Below are 24000 nucleotides of genomic sequence, written 5' to 3' on the forward strand. Positions count from 1 at the left end.
CATTTCTTTTAAACAACGACAAAATAGAGTAGAGGACATACAAAACAAGGAGAATTCCCCTCCTTCAGTCGCCTTAGTTTCATTCACTCCACATAATTCAAAAGAAAGAAAAAGTGATACTGATTTATTTTAAGATAATTACTTTCATTATTCCTTAAAATAATTTTTCTTATATATATATATATGTATATATATACTAACAAACCCAACCCTTTTTCTAAAAAAAAAGAAGAAAAGCAGTTAGAAGTGTTTTAAGAAAATATTTAAACAACCTTGTTTAGTTACATGCATTGCCTTTTCCGATAGCAATTTCCGTTTTTAAGTATGGAAAAACAGGATTTTAGTTTTGCTTGTTACATTAGTTAAACAGTGGTTACTAATTTAGGCACAAAGCCAGCAGTTTTCAAGGGAAGAGATCGGTCGATAGAATCGACTCCAGTATATGACTGGTACATTGTTTTATCGACCCCGGAGGGATGAAAGGCAAGATCGTCCTCTGTAGGATTTGAACACAGAATGTAAAAGGGCCGACACACAAATATCGCGAACCATTTTTCCTGATACTTTGCCACCGCTAATTGTTATTACTTAGGCCCAAATCCAAATGAACTTTGATCGTACAGACCTTTGGATCATCATACATAATAAGATATATGCCATGCATGTAGCAGTAGAAGACCCCAGGACCTATTATAATACGTACTCGTTATATTATGTTGGCAGTGGGGACCTGTTTCCTTGGTACAGTAACCTGGTTCAAGAGCACCGAAACATGGTCCGTCATATGACCATAAGCATCCTACCGTGGCTACTGCTTCATTTTAGGGATATGTAGGATTATGTGTTTTGCAGCATTCTGATTTAAACACTCCTTATAACCCCTCGTAACTTTTTTTTATTTTGGAGTAGAATTGCAGTGGGTGAGGGGCGGAATTTTCCGAAAAAATTTGCGAATTTGTATTCTTCACATGGGAATTCATACGATTATGCTGACATTTTTTTTAACCCATCCCTCCTTTAAAATTCTAAAAGTTCCACAATATGTTATTTCCTTGTTTAAAATGGTAGGCTGTGTTCTGAAGGATATTTTAGCGTTCTTTTTAAGTATACGGCGAGAATAGAAAAAAAATAAAACTTTACAGTGAGAAAGAAAAAAAGAAAAAGTTATATTTGGAGTTTAATAACACTTCAAAGAGTTAAACTCCTGAATGATGCGGATGTAGTTTTTTTTTCTCGGTGCCTAAGCACTTACTCAACATACATCCTTATCTATATGCATCCACACAAACATGTTGCATTGTGGTCGAACGAATAAGAGGAGTGCTCAATATATTTTGTTGAGGATATGGTGTGTGTGTGTATATGTGTGTGTGGCTATATGGTAAGAAGCTTACTTCCCAAACCACATGGATCCGGATTCAATCCCACTGCGTGGGACCTTCGACAAGTGTCTTCCATAGCCTCGTGTCGACCAAAGCCTCGTCAGTGGATTTGGTAAACGGAAATTGAAAGAATCCCATCGTGTATATATATATATATATACTAGCAGTATCGCCCGGCGTTGCTCGGGTTTGTAAGGGAAATAACTATAAAGCATTTTTAGAGAGTTATAGCCAAAAAATGGGGAAAAAATTATGGTAAATTTTTTTTTAGTTAAAAAGGTCGAGTTGCGTCCCCTAGACAGTCTGTGGTTTGTGTTTCTGATTCTCGACCCCATGTCGAATTTATCGATTTTTTTCAGAACTGGGGGAACTTTGCAAAATTTTCGCTGCGTTAGTTTTGAATTATGACATTGGGCTATGTGTGTGTCAAGTTTCATCAGAATCGGTTGAAAGCCGTGGTCAGGGTGAGGGTACAACCTAACAGACACACAGAAACACACACAGACAAACTGCCGTTTATATATAGAAAGATACACAAAAATGGGACAAGAACGCGAAACATCCAGACAGTTAAGTGATAAAAAAAAGGAACAACAAAACATCCAGATAGACGGTACAAAGTAAACAAGGACGGATCTTAGCTTAGTTTTTCCTTAGGGCTGGCCAGATTGGAGCAATATCGAGTATAACCAGCCGAAATTGCAAAGATAATCTGGAACTCGACTGAGGAAAGAAAACTCCGAATGACCCGTTCTTGTTTTCTTTGTATCGTCTATCTGGACGTTTTGCTGTCCCTTTTTTGTATCACCTAACTGTCTGGATGTTTTGCGTTCTTGTCCCATTTTTGTATTTTTTATGCTTATGTCTGAACAAACGTACGACAAGTCATTCGTTCTTAATATGTCAAATATGATTAGTAACAGGAATCGATTTGATCATAAAGAAATGTGTTCTTGTATATTAAAAAAATTTTTTTTACAAGAAATATATAAGCGCAGGAGTGGCTGTGTGGTAAGTAGCTTGCTAACCGACCACATGGTTCCGGGTTCAGTCCCACTGCGTGACATCTTGGGCAAGTGTCTTCTGCTATAGCCCCGGGCCGACCAAAGCCTTGTGAGTGGATTTGGTAGACGGAAACTGAAAGAAGCCTGTCGTATATATGTATATATATATGTATGTGTGTGTGTTTGTCCCCCTAGCATTGCTTGACAAACGATGCTGGTGTGTTTACGTCCCTGTCACTTAGCGGTTCGGCAAAAGAGACCGATAGAATAAGTACTGGGCTTACAAAGAATAAGTCCCGGGGTCGATTTGCTCGACTAAAGGCGGTGCTCCAGCATGGCCACAGTCAAATGACTGAAACAAGTAAAAGAGTAAAGAGAGTAAGTTACCTCTCGTTTCCTAATTAAAGCCAAACTTTATTTCGTTTCAGTTAATCACTTGGGGGAATATATGAACATATTGATCCTACTTCTCATGTTTTTATATGATCCAAGTAAAAAAAATTATTTCAAAATCAAATGCTAGATTTTTGTTTTTAATTATATCATATTGTGTAGGAAATTCTTAATTTGCGATCATTTTTAAGGTCACAACAGCAATAACTAAAACATGACATTTTGTTTTTAAAAGTGACTGATATGTCTTTTGTTATTATGAAGCACTTATTTACTGAAAAGTGATGATGATGATGGTGATGACGGTGGTGGTGAGGATGATGATGGCAGCTATTGTAACCTTCATCCCTCTTTTGGGCCATGAAATAAAGATTCAAACGTTGACATTACTTAACTATTATTAAACAGGAGACTGAATAAATTTTAGTGCGTGCTCTTAGACACACATATACGCACGCACGCACACATACACACATAAGTACATACACAGACATACATACTTATAAATACTTTTATACATATACACATAAATACACACACATATATACTCGTAATTACATACACGTATACACATACATGCATACACATATGCAGACACGCACATACATACATATATATATATATATATATATATATATATATATATATACTAGCAGTATCGCCCGGCGTTGCTCGGGTTTGTAAGGAAAATAACTATATAAGCATTTTTAGAGATGTAAAGTATAATAGCCATTTCAATATGGCTAACCACAAAGTTGGGTGTTACTGTAGGTTTTTACATTCTGAGATTTAATAATAAATTTTTAGAGAGTTACTTCCCTTATATAATAGCAAAAAAAGTGCATTAAAAATGGGAAAAATTATGGTAAATTTTTTTTTAAATCGTAGACTCATCGTAGATGCGCGCTAATACCCAGAAGGGCTCGATGTGAATCACGACTATAAGATACCCGGTTTTGGTTACACTGCACTGCAAAATGTGGGAGTAGTTAGGAATCTAAATCGTAGGAGACAGACACACAACCTCACTTTTATATATAAAGATATACTCATAAATACATACACGCATGCACATACATGCATACACACACACATACGCACACACACATATACACTAACAAACAATAACAGGCTGTCACCAAACTTGTATTATTCAATATCTGTTACGCTGATTGATTTCCAATTATTCCATAAAGTATCATTTCATCACTATATCATTTGAATAAAAAAGATGTTTGTTTTGTTACTATCATTATTGCTTTTCGTTTTACATTAGCTCAAGGCCACGTATTTGTAAAGAAAGGTTTTAAGTTAGTTGAATCGATTTGCTAAAAAGAAAAACCAGCTGAACAAACCAATCGCTCTAAAATCATGTTACTGTCTTAGAAAAAAAAAGGATATTGAATAGTGTAGACTGTATGTATGTATGTATGTATGTGTGTGTGTGTGGCTGTCCCCTCATGCACAATCCTTCTCCACCTGCTACGAGTTGCACATGAGAAAGTAAGGAGGGATGTCAAGAAGGGCATCGCTGTTACACTTCCCGAAGGGAAGGGTCTTCCTTTGATGCTGACATGCAATGTCTCTGCAAGACCCTGCCTCAGTAAAGCTGGACTCAAGAGTCATCTTCGTAGTCATAAAACGAGACAGATGAGTGACAACCTGGCCACTGGTGGTTAGTGTAACACACCATACTAATCATACTAATCATATCTGTCGGGCTTGTGGAAGAGAGTGTAATTCGACAGGAGGACTTAAACGACATGCAAAGGTACATGAAGCCCAGTTACAACTACAGCCGGCTATTACCGGTAAAGGTTTTAGCTGCCAATTCTGTACAAGACATTGTAGATCTTTAGCTGGGCTAAAAAGTCACATTCGATCACAGCACCAATAACAGTTAAGCTTCGTGCAATGGCCATACTCGATAATGAGGGGGCAGCCATAATAATAATAATAATGTATGTATGTATGGATGGATGGATGTGCATGTATATACATACATAAATGTGTATGTATGTATGTTTGTACACACACACGCACATAGATAAACATTGTGTGAGAAGAAAAAAAAATATATACGATTGTCTGTTTTTCATTATAAATCTGTTTGATCAGGGCTGACCTGAGGCTGGGCTTGAGCAACAAAAATATCTAGTATTTCTTTTACTGAAATCAGGAGGCAAGAATGGCAAAGCATAATTAAATGCCAGTGGGAACAGAATTCAGAACTTAAAGAGACGAAATTAAATACTGTGAGCCGTTTCGTTCCATGACGAAACATTTGCCTTCAGAGGGTGTAATAGCTAAGGTTTAGTAGTTCAGCAAAGTAGGATGTGTGTGTGTGTGTGTGTGTAACAATATCTGTCTAACCAGCTGTCTGTCTCTGTCTGTATATATATATGAGTGTGTGAGCATACGTCATCATCATCTGCATTGAACGTCCGTTTTCTATGCTGGCGTGGATTGGATTGTTTGACAGCAGCTGACAGGTCAGAAGACCACGCCAAACTCCATCCTGTTTTGGTCATGACGATTATGGCTGGATGCCCTTTGTACATTGCGTGTACGTGTATGCGTGTGTGTGCGTATTTGAAAGAACGAATTGGAATGGCTTTTCTCTTTTACTTGTTTCAGTCATGTGACTGTGGCCATGCTGGAGCACCGCTTTTAGTCGAGCAAATCGACCCCAGGACTTATTCTTTGTAAGCCTCGTACTTATTCTCTCAGTTTCTTTTGCCAAACCGCTAAGTTAGGGGGACGTAAACACACTAGCATCGGTGTTGGTGGGGGACAAACACAGACACACAAACATACACACACACATACATATATAGAGAGATATATACGACGGGCTTCTTTTCAGTTTCCGTCTACCAAATCCACTCAAGGCTTTGGTTGGCCCGAGGCTATAGTACAAGACACTTGTGCCATGCAGTGGGACTGAACCCGGAACCATGGTGTTGGTAAGCAAGCTACTTACCACACAGCCACTTATAACCTTTCTATTTTAATTAGATGTTTATAAGTTATATATACACACACATCAGTATTTTCTGAACAACCCTGTGTCCACTCCTTATTCAGCAATGATTTGCCTATGAGGGAATTTCTATGCAATTGCTTTACTTGCTGAAAATTGCCTGTGTCTAATTATGTTGTATATTTTGGGCACATTGGTTTAAGTGGTTTGTAATACCTTTAACTAAAGAAGGGATGGCCACAGCCAGAACTCCTTTGATTATATATCTATTTCTTTATTGCCCACAAGGGGTTAAACATAGAGGGGACAAACAAGGACAGACATAGGTATTAAGTCGATTACATCGACTCCAGTGCGTAACTGGTACTTAATTTATCGACCCCGAAAGGATGAAAGGCAAAGTCGACCTCGGTGGAATTTGAACTCAGAACGTAACGCAGACGAAATACTGCTAAGCATTTCGCCCGGCGTGCTAACATTTCTGCCAACTCGTCACCTTTGATTATATATCTGCTTGGAACTAATCAATAACAGTAACTCGGTAGAACTGAATATTAATTGTTTAGTGTTTAATGTTTTAGCATTTAAACTGGCCATATCCGACTCAAACTGTCTACCTATTTTATGTGGAAACCAGCCAGATCCAAAAGGTCAATTAGAATAAGCACCAGGTTTTAAAAGAAAATAAATCATGCGGTTGATTCATACCATTAAAATTTCTTCAAGGCGGTACCCCAGCATGGTCGCAGTCTCATAACTGAAACAAGTAAAAGAATTTCATCATAGAAATGTCAAAACTACAAGATAACACGTGGTTAATTCTATAGAATAAATAAATAAGGAATAAGCAATGCCCGTCTAATCTGAATACTGGAGGGTTAAGCAACATTCATCAAGGAAAACAAATGAATACATTTTAGGACCCTAGGTACAACACGGTGTTATTAGTAAGACCAACAATGTCACTTGTCTCACTCTTTCTCTCTCATTCATAAATTTTTGCTTATCTCAGCAGAAATGAAAGTTGTACAAATGAAAAGCAAGCAAAAAAATATCCTGTTTTAGCCTCTCAAATTACAGAAATTTTACTGAAGCTCTGGAGAACCAAAACATGAGGAAAGCTATACATAAAAGAAAACGAAAAATAAGATTCAGAGAGAATTTACAGACATAATTAATGCCAGGAATGTTGAACTGACTAGTCTATAACATGTTGTTGTTGTTGTTGATGATGATGATGATGATCCTTTCTACTATAGGCACAAGGCCTGAAATTTGATGGGAGGGGACTGGTCGATTAGATCAACCCCAGTGTTTCACTGGTACCTAATTTATTAACCCCAAAAGGATGAAAGAAAAATTTGACACCGGTGGAATTTGAACTCAGAATATGAAGACAAATGAAATACTGCTTAGCGTTTTGCCCAGCATTCTAATGATGCTGCCTTATATTATTATTATTATATTATTATTATTATTATTATTATAATAATACCAACAACAACAATAATCTTTTCTATTATAGGCACAATGCTTGAAATTTGGTAGGAGGGGACTATTATTATTATTATTATTATTATTATTATATCGGCCCCAGTGTTTCACTGGTACTTAATTTATCGACTCCAAAAGGATGAAAGGCAAAGTCGACCACAGCGGAATTTGAACTCAGAATGTGAGGACAGACGACATACCGCTAAGCATTTCGCCCTGCATGCTAACGACTCTGCCAACTTGCTGCCTTAATAAGAAGAGATGGAGTTTTGACTACAGAGAAGAGACGAAAATGTTTGGAATTGGCTGGTGAAAGTGACCCTTTGTCAGTTAGACTCTTATAGAGAAAGTAATACCTCTGAACCAATGTTATTATTGGAAAACTCTGAATATATTAGCGGTGGTGGTGGTGGCGGTGGCGGCACCAAAAACTGTTTCAACATATTTTCCTTTAAATCCTGTTATTTTCCATATTTGTACAGATGAATTTTTGCCTAGAAAACTATGCAATTTATCTAGTCTTTTGTCATCAATGGTATTTTCTGTGCTAAAACAATACCTGACCCCTCTCCCCAACACACACACACACACACACACACATCTTAAAGATCACTGACAAATGTTAGAATTTAAAGCTTTATCAAAACACCTGACTGGTACCAACCTTTCCTTGATCACAGTGCCACCATTAGCTTGTCACTGATTTTTATCTTCACTGATTTGACACAAATTGGGGCTCCCAGTACCTATCACTGCTCACTTTATGTTTCTGTCTGCCTGTCTGTCTGCACGTATGTCCTTCCCCCCTCCCTCCCTGATCTCTTGTTTGCTATCTTTTCCATTACTGCATTGCTCTCTATTTCTCTCTAAGAGTCTCTCTTACCCCTCTCTCTGTCAGTACATACAGATGTGTATATATAACTTATATATGTGTATGTATGTATATATATATATATATATATGTGCAGGAGTGGCTGTGTGGTAAGTCACTTGCTTACCAACCACATGATTTCGGGTTCAGTCCCACTGCATGGCATCTTGGGCAAGTGTCTTCTACTATAGCCTCGGGCCAACCAAAGCTTTGTGAGTGGATTTGATTGATGGAAACCGAAAGAAGCCCGTCGTATATATGTATATGTATATATGTGTGTGTGTCTGTGTTTGTCTGTGTGTGTGTGTGTGTCCCTACATTGCATGACAACTGATGCTGGTGTGTTTATGTACCCGTAACTTAGCGATTTGGCAAAAATAGAATAAGTACTAGGCTTACAAAGAATAAGTCCTGGGGTCGATTTCCTTGACTAAAGGAGGTGCTCCAGCATGGCCACAGTCAAATGACTGAAACAAGTAAAAGAGTATATATATATATGTATACTCTTTTACTTGTTTCAGTCATTTGACTGTGGCCATGCTGGAGCACCGCCTTTAGTCGAGGAAATCTATAATTTAGAGAAAAACCACTATTAAACAATTCAATAAAGGAAGATGCTATTCACACTATATAGAAAACATATACTTTGAAAAAAAGTTATTTTAAATAAATCTTATGTTTTCTATATGGTGTGAATAACATCTTTCTTTATTGAATTGTTTAATAGTGGCTTCTCTCTAAATTATATACACATATTATATATTGTGAAATTTGATTTAAAATTGTTAGATTGGATTTTTTTCCTGTATGTTTGGGAATTATATTCCCTACTATATATATATGTGTGTGTGTGTGTGTGTGTGTGTTTGTGTATGTATGTATGTATGTATGTATATGTATGTGTATGTATGTATGTATGTATGTATAAGTGTGTGTGTGTGTGTATACACGTTTACAAATATATACGTGCATGCTTGCAAATCCACATTTGCATATAAATCATCGTTATCTCCTTCTTATCATTTGTAGCAACTTAGGAAGATTTAGCTCTGTTATCATCACAGTGTATTATTTCTATTCAGACATTGAAATGTGTTGCAGAGAAAACTTGTCCAAATTGTATTTTCTCTAATGATAATCACATACCAAAGCAGCATTTAATCCACTCAATCTTCCCACCTCTCTTTTTTTTTTTTACTCTATGTCTGACGTAATGGCTTATGCTTAAATAAATCTTCTTATGCTCTTTTTTCTCTCTCATCTCGTAATTCTAATCTCGAATGAGGATACACTGCACAGCAGAAACTTCCAACGCGTGCCAGTATAGAAAGACAGGAATTCATCTAGAGAGATAATGGTGGTGTTGGTGATGCTCTTGAAGGCGCATGGTTCAGTTGTTAGAGCATCAGGCTCACAGTCTTGAGGTTGTGAGTTCGATTCCTGGACTGGGCTGTGTGTTGCGTTCTTGAGCAAGACACTTTATTTCATGTTGCTCCAGTTCACTCAACTGTAGAAGCGAGTGGCGATGTCACTAGTGCCAAGCTGTATTGGCCTTTGCCTCTCCCTAGGATAACATTGATGGCATGAAGAGGGGAGGCTTTTATGCATGGTTAACTACTGGTCTTCCACAAACAACCTTGCCTGGGCTTGTGCCTTGGAGGGTAACTTTCTAGGTGCAATCCCATGGTCGTTCATGACCAAAGGGAGATCTTCACCCTTTACCCTGGTGGTGCCAAGAATTATGAATCTATAACAGTTGATGCAGGAATATTTCATTCACACACTGGATTGTTGAGGTATCCAAAGACTTGATATTCAAGAAGAGATTTGTAAACCATTAACACTAGCATGGTTTCCTATAACTTTCTTTAGTATTCTACAGAAAAATTTCGATCCATCTCTAATGAAACATTTATCGGTCATGCAGTACTTACTGCTTAGAGTGGTGAATCGTACCTCTTCATAAGATCTGTGTACTGCCAGGTGGACTGAGACAGTGAGAATTAGGTCTTTTCCCTTTTACTTGTTTCAGTCATTTGATTGCAGCCATGCTAGAGCACCACCTTGAAGGGTTTTAGTTGAACAAATCGACCTCAGATCTTTTTTTTTCATTTTCTCAGCCTAGTACTTATTCTATTGGTCTCTTTTGCCAAACCATTAGGTTAAGGGAACATAAACACACCAACATCAGTTATCAAGCAGTGGTGGATAACAATCACATATGTAAAGACACACCCTCTCTCTCTCTCTCTCACACACACACATATATACGCCATGATTCTTTCAGTTTCATAGAGAATGAGACAATAAAATAATCACATCATGTGATCACATGACCAACCAGACTATCAGATGTAGTTACACATCGCTGGTCACAATGCGCTTTTGCATTGCTTTAGCCTTCAAATGACACCAGCCCTCTGGCTAGGCAAGTAGGCCAACCCCCCCCCTTGATTGAAGGGGGATTGGAGCAAGATGAAATAAAGTGTTTTGCTCAAGAACACAATGTGTTGCCCTGTCAGAGAATCAAACCTGCAATCTGACCACTAGAATAAGTACCAAACTTTAAAACAATTAGTAGGATTAATTTGTTTGACTAAACCCTTTAAGATGGTAGCCCAGCATGGCTGTAGTCCAGCGATTGATACAAACAAAAGAGTAAAAGGATCTCAGTGACTAATTCTGGTCAAGAAAGACAAGGGAGATAAATTTAGATTCAAATTAATTAAAAAATAGAATACAACAGTGAAGAGTGAATCTGATCTTTGGCAGTGCTGGGACAACTGTGGATAGGCACTGGTTTTATTAGAGGAAGATATTCACACCAACACTTTACAAACTGCTCAGATTTAAATACTATTGGCGATGCACTTGTGACACCCTTGTCAGCAGTGACATGCCACAAGATTTAGGCAACACATGGTGGTCTAAATACAGAGAAAAACTTCCTGTAATATCATGCTATAAAAAGCTTATCTATAAGCAATTAGCTAAAGCTAAAATACTTATAAGTAACACTGTAATAAGTAGATTATTAACGAAATTATAACTTTCACACATCAGGCTTAAATGGTTTGCTGTCAGAGCAATAGAAAGATACCTAAATACCATGGTTATGATGGTTGTAATAATGTAAATGATGAGGCGCAATGGCCTAGGGGTTAGGGCATCAAACTCGCAGTCAGAGGATCGCAGTCTCGATTGCCAGACCGGGTGTTGTGTGTGTTTATTGAGCGAAAACACCTAAAGCTCCAAGAGGCTCCCCAACTTTCTCTCACTCTTTCTTCCTGTTTCTTGAGTAATGCTGCAATGGACTGGTGTCCCGTCCAGCTGGGGGGAACACATACGCCAAAGAAACCGGGAAACCGGGCCCATGAGCCTGGGTAGGCTTGAAAAGGACACAAAAATATTTTTTAAAATAATAATGTAAATAAAAAAAAATAAGTGTGTCTTCTTATCGTGACATCACATGATGGCTGTAAATGAGTGTCACCACCATATAAGTGGTGTTATTTGTAACTAGGCTTCCGTGAAAACATGTTCAGCCAAGGGGAAATATTACCTTATTTGGAAACAGGTGAGGGAATCCAACTGTGGAAAATCTACCGCAACTAATTCCAAATATGAATGAAACACATGGCTGTGTGGTTAAATAGTTCACTTCTCAACCATATGGTTTTCGGTTCAGTCTCACTGTGTGGTGCCCCGGGCAGGTGTCTTCTTCTGTAGCCCCAGGCCAACCAAGGCCTTGTAAGTAGACTTGGCAGATGGAAACCCCCCACACACATATACATGTTTGTTTGTGTGTGTGTGTATGTGTCTTGACATCATGCAATGGCTGTAAACGAACATCATTGTTGTACAAGTGGGGTTATTTTTTTTCTAGTCTTCTTGAAAACATGTCCGGCCAAGGGCTGGAAATATTACCTTACTTGGAAATAGGTTAGGGTCAGCAACAGGACAGGCATCCAACCATAGGAAATTTACCTCAACAAATTCCATCTGACTTAGGCAAACCTAGAAAAGAAGACGATGATGAGGATGATGACGATGATGACAAAGGAAATTGTTTTGCTTCAGTTTTAGCCTTTTGTAAGAATTGTTGCAGTTATGTGCTAAGTCAACCTTGATATAGTTGACATATGATCAAGGTTTTCCAGCCATGACCATCCCATCTCACAAATACATATGTGTGTTTGTGTTAGTCCCCCATCATGCCTAACAACCGATGTTGGTCTGTTTATGTCCCTGTAACTTAGCAGTTCAGCATATAGGACCAATAGAATAAGTACCAGGCTTTCAAAATAAGTCCTGGGGTTGATTGATTTGACTTCAAGTTGGTGCCCCAGCATGGCCTCTGCCCAATGACTGAAACAAGTAAAAGACTATATGTATGAGTATGTATATATATGTATGTATGTATGTACATACATGCCTGCATACATGATCCAAGGCGGCAAGCTGGCAGAAACGTTACCACGCCGGGTGAAATGCTTAGCGGTATTTTGTCTGTCTTTATGTTCTGAGTTCAAATTCTGCCAAGGTCGACTTTGCCTTTCATCCTTTCAGGGTCGATAAATTAAGCACCAGTTGCATACGGAGGTCGATCTAATCAACTTTCCCCCTCCCCCAAAATTTTGGGCCTTGTGCCTAGATAAGAAAAGATTATGTATTTGTTTGTAGGACAGAAGAAGGGTATGACATGAAAGATCTTTTTGCTGCTTTTTCTAGCAGGTCTAACAACTGCTTAGAGGGTTACTCATTGGCTCATGTTTCAGGAATGTTTTACACATGCCAAGAATTTCAGAGTTTATGTTTTTTTTAAAATTTGTTTTCACATCTTTATTTTGCAAGATCACAAAATATCTGTTGAATAATATTTTGTGAGAGGAAGGGGTCGTTTCTTAAATACAGTGGGTTTATGCCTGCTTCTAGAATTATCATGTTAATGTTATGTAAGTATCATTATTAGGGTCTCGCTGTTTCTCCCATAGTTGTGTTAAATAAAAGGAGCTTCCTACTATATGATATTGGTGATACTACTTTCCATCTGCTTACTTCATTCCTGATTCTTTTAATCTTCTTCTCCCATGATGGTCTCTCCACATTTTACTAATCAAATTTAATTGCTTTTAACTAATTACTTATTCCTGTGTTTTCCAGCCCAAAGGATGTGACCATGCTGGGACACAGCCATTGTACTGGGAATTATTTTTTTTAAGGGAGTTGGTTAACAGTTCTCACTTGCTGTATATATATATATATCGGTGGCGAGCTGGCAGAACTGTTAGCACACCGGGCAAAATGCGTAGCCGTATTTCATCTGCCGTTATGTTCTGAGTTCAAATTCCGCCAAGGTCGACTTTGCCTTTCATCCTTTCGGGGTCGATAAATTAAGTACCAGTTACACACTGCGGTCGATATAATCGACTTAATTCGTTTCTCTGTCCTTGTTTGTCCCCTCTGTGTTTAGCCCCTTGTGGGTAATAAAGAAACATATATAGAGAGAGATATGCAAGCATGCATGCGTGCATATATATATGTATATATATGTATGCATATATGTATGCAGCCTGCAATCGTGCATCTATGTATGTATGTGGATAATAGATATACATATCTTTCATAATATGTTTGACTATTTGCCACTTAAATTAAAATTTAATTAAAGTTCATAACAATACTATGTTCATAACAACGCTATGTGAATGAATTGGAATAGAATAGAAGAGTTTTCAACAAATTTTACATGAATATATATATATATATATATACATACACACACACATACATATATATATATATATATATTAAGAATCAGCAAGCAAATTAGCTAGTTGAGAAAATCTTTGTAAAAGATGAAAGCAATAACTATACTGAGAAGTAACATTAATCACCACTTAGACATGACCGTTCTGTAGGAACCGATGTTACAAACACCAGTAAATGTCGGTTCTGTAGGAACAGCCATGTTTAAGTGGTGATAAACATTTCTTCTTCATTTAAGAATCTATAAATTACAAAAAATGCACTCATAAATTTGTCAGTAGGGTAGGTATATTATTTAAAGTGTACAGTATTATAAATCCGTTACAGTCAATGTTTCTGATTGGTTTTGCACTAGAGGTTCAATGGAGTGTTAGGTAACAGTCTGGTTACATAACCCTGCACTCTTCAGAGGTGGCAGTTATGGAATGAAGTATGGCAACACACACACACACACATATAGGATCTTCAAATTTACTTGCATCACATTTCCACCAAATGTACAGTTAATTCTCGCCATATCTTCTCCCAATATCATTTGAAGCTTGTTGGAGCAGATCAAACTCACACTTTGCATGTCCCCTTTATATTCTGGCACGTCTGTCCTCGTTTACAACAGTTGTTTGACTCATAAAAGAACACCGTGATAAATGACTGAGTGATTATGAATCATCTCCATGCAAAGTGTGAATGAAATAAACTGTAAAGTCATTGACACCAAACTCATGGCTCACAGCAACGAAGCTTCCACCATTACGTATTTTCTAGATTATCTCTACCTTTTCCAGTAGAGATAATACACTTGCTATGTAGTTTGTTAGGATCAGGTGCCTATGTATTTTTTCTGATCATTTCTCCCATGGTTTTGTGGAGGTTTCCATGAGCAACTTTTGGAGGTCTCCCCTCTTTTGGGGAATTTTCTTTTTGGAATTTTTGTTTCTTTGTTTTTGTTATTTTTTTCTTTACATGCCTTTATCTAAACCCCTTGTTGCATTGTTTCCTGTACCATCCTTAATTTGCTTGTAAACCTTTATTGGTTAATAACGAATTCATTATATATCTTATATTTAACAACATTGTGTATCTTGTATTTGATACCATTGTGTTTATTATCTCACAACTTACATTTGATATACTATATTTGACATTGTTATATATTTTATCTTTGATTGACACTGCTTTATCTTAAATTTGGTAATGTTATATATCTTATACTTAATACTGTTATATCTTATATTTGATACTGTTATACCTTATATTTGATACCATTATATATATCTTATGTCATATATTTGATACTATCATATAGCTTATATTTGACTGACGCTTTTATATATATCTTATATTTGATATCATTTTAAACCTATTTAATAGTTATATACCTTAGAGATAATATAGGGTGAAGAAGACTCTTTAGAATTGTTGAGGGCTTGACGACCTCTCTAATGCTGGTGCCACATTAAAATGCACTTGGTGCACTCTATAATGTGGTTGGTGATAAAAAGGTCCTGCAACTGTAAACACCGTGTTGTCACTCACGTATCTGAGTAAGACTTGGTCCTCCGACCTGTCTAAGAGGACAGTAACTCTCAGTAAGAACTGATGTGGACAGTGATGAATCACCTAACCCTGCAAGCTTGGAAAATGGCCATAAAATGCTGATCACCATATATTTAAGAGAGAGAGCGAGAGATACATACACACACAAACATTTATATATACATATACATATATATATATTTAGTGTTGACTGTCAGAGAAAGAGCACTCAATACCTTAGTAGAGATTAATAGTATGTTTTATTATGGCCGAGTCAGTCTCTTATTTCTCTGAGTTTCACCTGTGGGTGCACAGAATATTCAGACAAATTATGAACTGAAAAATTATGGGGATTTGCTCGTCTTTGTACAGGCTTGCTGTCATAGAGTTTGGTAGTGGAGAGAAAATATGATAAATGGGGATTCTCTTTCCTTTTATTTCCTTTCCTTTCTTTTTCCTCTTTCTCATGTCTTTGTCTCTTCTCTCCTCATCTCCACCTTTTATCATATTCCTCTCCGTCACTTTTACCTTATGACAGGGAATCTGTATGCTGATATGCAAAGCCCATCAATCTTCAGTCATGACTTACTTGAAGATCCTGTGTACTCACAGGTGAAACACAGAGAAGCAAAAGACTAACTCTACCAAAATTATGTATATGAATATGTGTGTGTGTGTGTGTGTGTGTACTTCTTAGTGAGGGATTATCAATCCGGGCAGAATACTTTATAAGCTCCCTGCTAATTTGCCAGGCTAACATTATTGTTTTAAAAAAATATATATAATGACCATTATTTATACCCTCTCTCTATCTCTCTCTCACACACACACACATTATTAACTACATATACTTAACATATATGCTTTGTGTATTTTCCAGTAGCTGCAATACACAAAACATATACATATACACATTGAGTATATGTGGTTAATAGTATTTATTAAACTAGAGCTGCTTTTATTTCATATATATATATATATATATATATATATATGTTCACATATATATATATATGACCGTATATATATATTGATTTATTAGTCGATTTAATGTGTATTATTTAGTATAGTAATCTTTAGTATAATATTAATAATATATTTAAATTTTTATTTTATTATAGATAATATCTTTCACTATTAATTGAATTACTTTGATGGAGGTTCTGTCTCTTAATTCTCTATATATATATGTATGTATGTATATATATATATATATATATATATATATATATATATATTTATGTTATATTGAGGGTACTACTATTCGTATATATGTATATATACGTATATATGTATATATGTATATATATATATATATATATGTATATATATATATATATATATATATATATATATATATATATATATATATGTGTATTGATACCATTTATCTTAATATTTTAATACTATTTCCATCATTACTATCTTGGTCTTTGATTCTTTTTGTTTACCTGCCTATCTAGCTGCTTGATTAACTGTCTCTAGCTACCTACCTATCTGTCTACTTGCTTGTCTGTCTGTCTATCAAGGTGATTGTCTGTTTCCCTGTCTGCTTGTCTACCTGCATAGACAACCTATCTACCTGTATGTTAGTTTGTCTGCCTACCTTTTGCAGACCAACACTTATAATTGCTGAACCATCATATTCTCCCCTTCACCTTCTTTTAACCATGGTCCTTTATCTGATCATTGTGACCATCAACATGCAGCTACTCATTACCAACGTCCTCGTTAGCATTGATTAATTTCCGTTACATATTAGAGTCTCTTTGCTAGGAGCATGAAATTTTTGGCCCATGGGCAAAATTCTACCTGTGGTCAGATTTGAGACCACATACTGACGAAGCTCTCTAATTACTTATCCCATCACGTGATCACGTGACTGACCAGGCTTTCAGATGTTGTTACACATCACTGGTCACAAGGCACTTTTTGTATTGTTTAGCCTTCGAATGACACCACCTCACTGGCTATGCGAACAGTCCAACATCCAACCCCCCCCCCCGATTGAAAGGGGGACTGGAACAATGTGGAATAAATTATTATGTTCAAGAACACAATGCACTACCCAGTCAAGGAATCGAACCCACAATCTAGTGATCATGAGTGCAACAGCCTAACCACCAGGCCACGTGCCTTCACTAATTACTTATATGCAGAGAAAAAGGACCATGAAAACAAAACAGCTAGTTTACGCCTTAAGACCAAAACAGTAATTTAATATAACTTTGCTTTCAACACTATCTGATTAATTAATCCATTATTACCGTATTTTAATTAATGTTGCTTGATGTGATTGCTTGCGTACCTGTGAATTTGTATAGTTAAAGAAGATTCATCATTCTTAGTACAGATGCACCCTCACAAGTTCTTATGTACTTACAGTTTGCACTTGGTGCTAAAATGCCTCTCAAACTCTGCTCTCTGCAGTCACTCAAGCTGCTGAATTTAGCAGCCAAGTTTCCCTAAGATCACATCCTGCAATCTTGTGTGGTAAGTAGCTTGCTAACCAACCACATGGTTCTGGGTTCAGTCCCACTGCGTGGCACCTTGGGCAAGTGTCTTCTGCTATAGCCCCGGGCCAACCAAAGACTTGTGAGTGGATTTGGTAGACGGAAACTGAAAGAAGCCTGTCGTATATATGTATATATATGTATGTGTGTGTGTGTGTTTGTCCCCCTAGCATTGCTTGACAACCGATGCTGGTGTGCTTACGTCCCCGTCACTTAGCAGTTCGGCTAAAGAGACCGATAGAATAAGTACTGGGCTTACAAAGAATAAGTCCCGGGGTCGATTTGCTCGACTAAAGGTGGTGCTCCAGCATGGCTGCAGTCAAATGACTGAAACAAGTAAAAGAGTATAAATAAAAAGAGGAAGGCCTCACTTATTAATGTAATTCTCAATACAGTGCCTTACCATATTCCTGTTGAAGTGCACTGCCTTTGTTTCAAATAATTTTGAAAATAACAAAGAATTCAGTAAAATAACTTTGTCGTTATTTAAGTGGTGCTTGGAACTTAAATTAACAAGAAACTTTAATGGAAAGTGTTAATTTAGATCATTTTAAAACATGGAGATTGTATCATAGGGCCATGGGCAATCACAAGAGAGTTGGCATCAAAAGAGTTAAAATCATCATCATCATTGTTTAACGCCTGCTTTCCATGCTGGCATGGGTTGGACGATTTTGACTGAGGGCTGGCAAACCAGATGGCTGCACCAGGCTCCAATCTTGATCTGGCAGAGATTCTACAGCTGGATGCCCTTCCTAACGCCAACCACTCCAAGAGTGTAGTGGGTGCTTTTACGTGCCGCCGACACAGGGGCCAGTTAGGCAGTACTGGCAACGACCTCGCTCGAATCTTTTTACACATGCCACCGGCACAGGTGCCAGTAAGGCGATGCTGGTAATGATCACGCTCGAATGGTGCCTATTACGTGCCACTGGCACGGAGGCCAGTTAGCCACTCTGGCAACAATCATGCTCGGATAGTGCTCTTAACACCCTACTAGCACTGGCACAAGTGCCAGTAAGGCAATGCTAGTAACGATCACATTTGAACGGTGCCTTTTATGTGCCACTGGCACGGAAGCCGGTTAGCTGCTCTGTCAAACGATCACACTCGTATGGTGCTCTTTGCACTCCGCTAGCACGGATGCCAGTCATCGAATTTGATTTTGATTAAAATAATTTTAAACGATGCATGATCATTCATGACTGGAATGCTTTTAATCATGTCTACTCAAAGAAGACTGTCCTAGGGCTAAACAACCGTTAATAGATCATCTACCATGTTTTTTGCTTTTCTATAGAAGGCAAGTAATGCTAAGGGGGTTTCTCTGGTAATTTTCTAACAAGTTATCGGTCTGCTAATTGTTTAATGTCAAATTTCTCTCTGGTCTTCACCACCTGCAGACATAAGAAACAAATATTTCAATTATGTTGGAGGAATGGTGACAGCGTTGGCAAAACAGAAAGGAGCGAGTAAGTCAGAGGTAAGCAAGCTTGAACAGGTTTTGGCACTAGAGCCATGGAAACTCATAAAAAGCAACAATACAAACAAATGTTTCCTGCTGAAAAGACCACCACCACTGAAGTTTTAAACTGTTGTTTGTCAGTTGTTACCAAGGGAATCATCCAAAGAATTCATGTTGAACAATAAACGTAGTGATTTAGATCTGGTGTCACTGCTACCGTTGCTGCTGGTAATTAGTTCTTTTGATTAAGTAGAATGTCAAATGTTGTAACTAAAAGGAGAGCATATACACAAGTGCCCTGTTAATCATCATCATTGTTATCATTGACATCAGCATCATCATCAGCAGCATTGTCATTTTAGTGTCCACTTTTCAATGCTTGCATGGGTTCAATGGAATTTGTTGAACCAAATTTTGTATAAGCTGGATGCTCTTCCTGTTGCTAACCCGCACCCGTTTTCAAGTAAGATAATATTTCCTCATTGCCGGACGATGGTGTGAGAAAATGGTTAAGCAATAGATGATTTAGATATGTATGTGTGTCTGTGTTTGTCCCCACAACATTGCTGGTGTGTTTACGTCCCCGTAACTTAGCGATTCAGCAAAAGAGACCGATAGAATAAGTACCATTAGATAAGATTTAGATAGGATACGAAATAGAGAGTGAAGTGGAGGAATGAAAATAGATGTGAGATATGCAGGGATATTGCATTTGTAGATCCATTATTTAGGCAGAATAGTATACATATAAGATTCCAAGACCTTGTTAGTGAAATCCAATAGTATTTAAAATGAGTCATTCCAAGTATAGAGTTTGTACACAGTGCTGTTGAATCAAGGGTTTTATTTAAAGTCCACCAAATCCACTCACAAAGCTTTGATCACCCTGGAGTTGTAGTAAGAGACACTTGTCCCTTGTCATCTCATTGGAAAGGTTCAGTGGCCTGAGGTCATCCTTCAGTGCATTGTCCCATATCTTTCTGCATCTCTCTCTTCCACAACTTCTATCCACCTTGAGAGATTGAAAACATGAGAAGATGTGGTGAAAGCTGATTTCAAGAAGCTGAGCTTCATTAAGATGATAAAGGATTGTAAAGAATCAACACTACGCTAGAGACAACTCCAGCCCATGCAGGTATGGAAAAATAGACGTAAAATGAAATTATGGTTCACCTTTAATAAACTCTGCTCTAAAATATCTGAAATGAACAGTGAACTGTAGACAGCGTCAGGAGTTAATTGTCTTGACCCAAGAGGAAAACACAGCACTGATGACCAAATGATCTAATCTCTTTGAGGATTGTCCAAATTATTATCTACCCAGCCCTATCTACTTAGCCATTCATAATCTCTTTCATTTATTTACTTAACTGTTTTCTAATTGTTTTTCTATTAAGTAGTCCTCTTTATTAAGACTGGCTTCTTTCCATTACAGATTCCTCGTTAAACAAAGCTAATATCATTCTTTTTTTTCTTTTTCGTTAATCTTCTTTAATCTCACCTCTTTCAGTTAATTACCCACTTCTTCTAATTATCTCCTTCAATCTGTTCTCTTTCTTAATTAAGCTCTTTTTAATCAATTTGTCTATTTAGTTAAATGTCTTCATCATCTTTAATTTCTAGACTAAACACTTTCAGTTTCATAGTGTCTTGGGGAGAGTACATGTCTGTCGTTTACTGTTGCCTTCTTCAGCTAAGCATGTCTTTAGTTGTCATCGTCGTCGTCGTTGTCCTCCTCCTCTTCCTCATCATCATCATCCTTCACGTCTTCTTTCACCTCCTCCTCCTCTTCCGTGCAACCACATCCAAGATGCATTTCACTATGTTATGCCACTCAGTATGTCTTGTCCTGCCCGTTCCTCCTCCTCCTTCTCACCATCATCATCATCATCATGGTCACCCTTCATGTCCTTATCCACATCCTCCTGCCCTCCAACTCTCATCTCCTCCTCCATGCAATCACATCCAAGATGCATTTCGCTGTGTTATGCCAGTCAGAAAACCTCTGGTACTCCCACTTAGCTTTGGTAGGTCCCCAGACTGACCGATGCCTTGCGAGTTATTTTATAGACAGAAACTGTGAAAGAATACCATATGTACATTATGTACATATCTATGTAGGACTTGGTATTTGTCCCCCACCCTCACCGATTTGACAACTGGTGTTGGTTTGTTTGCATTCCTATAATTCAGCAGGTTGGAAGAAGAGACCAATGGAATAAGTAGCAGTGTGTGTATGTATGTATGTATATATTTATGTCTGTGTGTCTTTGTGTCTACGTTTGTCCCCCTGCCATCACTTGACAACTGATGTTGGTGTGTTCATGTCCCTGTAACTTAGTGGTTCAGCAAAAGAGACTGATAGAATAAGTACTAGGCTTAAAGAGCAGTCAATTTCGTCAACTAAAGCCCTTTAAGGTGGTGCTCTAGCATGGCCACAGTCAAAGGACTGAAACAAGTAAAAGAATAAAAAAAATAAAAAGAATATGAAAGAAAGTTTATGAATCACAATAGAACATTTACTAATGGAGAGATTTAATACTGAAAGTAGTGTTGAATTTAGTATGTATGAGTAAATATATATATATATATATATATATATATATATATATAGTGTTTGTGTGTGTGTGCATGACTTGTTTTTAATTCCTCTTACTCCTCCTGGTGTGTAGATAGCCATTCAGTGATTACAGAATAAAAAGTCTAATTATGATAGAAATTAATATCACTATAAAAGCAACCTGGGAGAAAAACTTTGAAATTTTTATATGCTAAATGATTTTCATTGCAATGATGGCTGGCCACTTTGAAGCCATGTCGTTTGATGAAGTCTTAATGTGCGTATGATATACTAAACAAGATACAATATATAGATGCAGAGTAATTAACAAAGTAATTAACACGGATTTTAAACGAAGGAATTTTAAAACCAAAAATGGGATATAAATATTTTCTAAGTCATATTTTAAAATAACCAGAAAATGTGTCACCTAGTTTTTATTTATATATATATATATATATATAATATATATATATATATATATATGTGAACATAATCAAAGGGTAATAAATGTGTGTGTGTGTGTGTGTGTGTGTGCACGTGTGTGTGTGTGCACGTGTGTGTGTGTGTGTGTGTGTGCACGTGTGTGTATGTGTGTGTGTTTGTGCGTGTGTGTGTAGGCGTAGCTGTGTGGTAAGATGTTAGTCTCCCAGCCATATGATTCCAGGCCCAGTTCCATTGCATGCCACCTTGGGCATATGTCTTCTATTATATATATTGTTGTGTCTAGGGGAGAGTTATTGTTCCAATATAAGATATTTAATTCCTAATCGTTACTCTAACCAAATATATTTTGTCAGGTTAACAATTATGGGTGAAATATTTAATTCACTCTCAAACCTACTCTTTTACTTGTTTCAGTCATTTGACTGAGGCCATGCTGGAGCACCGCCTTTTAGTCGAGCAAATCGACACCAGGACTTATTCTTTGTAAGCCTATCACTTATTCTATCGGTCTCTTTTGCCGAACCGCTAAGTTACGGGAACGTAAACACACCACCATCGGTTGTCAAGTGATGTTGGTGGGGTGGACAAACACAGACGCACAAGCATACACACACACACACACACACACACACACACACACACACACACACACACACACACAGACACACACACACACACAAACACACACACATACATATATTTTTTTTCTCTCCTTGTTTCTTTCCGTGTTTCTTTTCTGTGTATCTTTCTGTTGAAGAGCGTAGGCTCGAAACGTAAAAGACTTGTTTTATTTATATTCCTGAGCGCCATACTAATACAATTGTTCGTTTGTATTCCACCTGCCTTCGTCTTTTGTTTATTTTCATAAAGCTTCCCGTTATATATATATATATATATATATATATATATATATATATATATATATATATATAAACACATATGTACGACGGGCTTCTTTCATTTTCCATCTACCAAATCCATTCACAAGGCTTTGGTCAGCCCAAGGCTATAGTAGAAGGCACTTGCCCAAGCTGCCATGCAGTGGGACTAACCCAGAACCATGTGGTTGGTAAGCAAACTACTTACCACACAGCCATTCCTACGCCTATATTTTTTTTTTTTTTTTTTTCTGCTTTTCGTTTTTTTTCTTTTGTACTTGAGAGGTCATATAATCTACCTATGACTGCTGAAAATCTTGTTTCATAAACACAGCATACTTCACAGTGTGCAGTACTCAACCATTTTAACCTATTTAACACCATCCTACATGAAACCAAATCTACTAAACTGTAACCATATAAAGCTAAAACTTAAATTAAAATCTTGATCAAATTCCCATGACATATTTACTATTATATAATTTCAATGTGTCTGCACTAGCATGATACATGTATACCAATACTAATATGTAAGGTCACAGATATTTTACTGATTATTCTGTCGTATGTTATGCTTATTTATTGACATTATTTTGAATGAATCATGCAAGATCTCGATGATGTGATCGTTTATTTTTAGAAGGATATTGTTGAGTAGATGTTGGTTACTCAACTTGCTGGAAGTGGTGACCTGAATCTTTGAGA

General features: G+C 37.2%; 1 protein-coding gene across 2 annotated transcripts in view; it reads left to right on the forward strand.

Moving 5' to 3' along the window:
- LOC115220978 (PTB domain-containing engulfment adapter protein 1) overlaps positions 1 to 24000 on the forward strand; it is a 246285-nt gene that overhangs the window by 72306 nt on the left and 149979 nt on the right. The window lies entirely within an intron of this gene.

The sequence above is a fragment of the Octopus sinensis genome, linkage group LG17, assembly GCF_006345805.1.
Source record: "Octopus sinensis linkage group LG17, ASM634580v1, whole genome shotgun sequence".
NCBI classification, from domain to species: domain Eukaryota; kingdom Metazoa; phylum Mollusca; class Cephalopoda; order Octopoda; family Octopodidae; genus Octopus; species Octopus sinensis.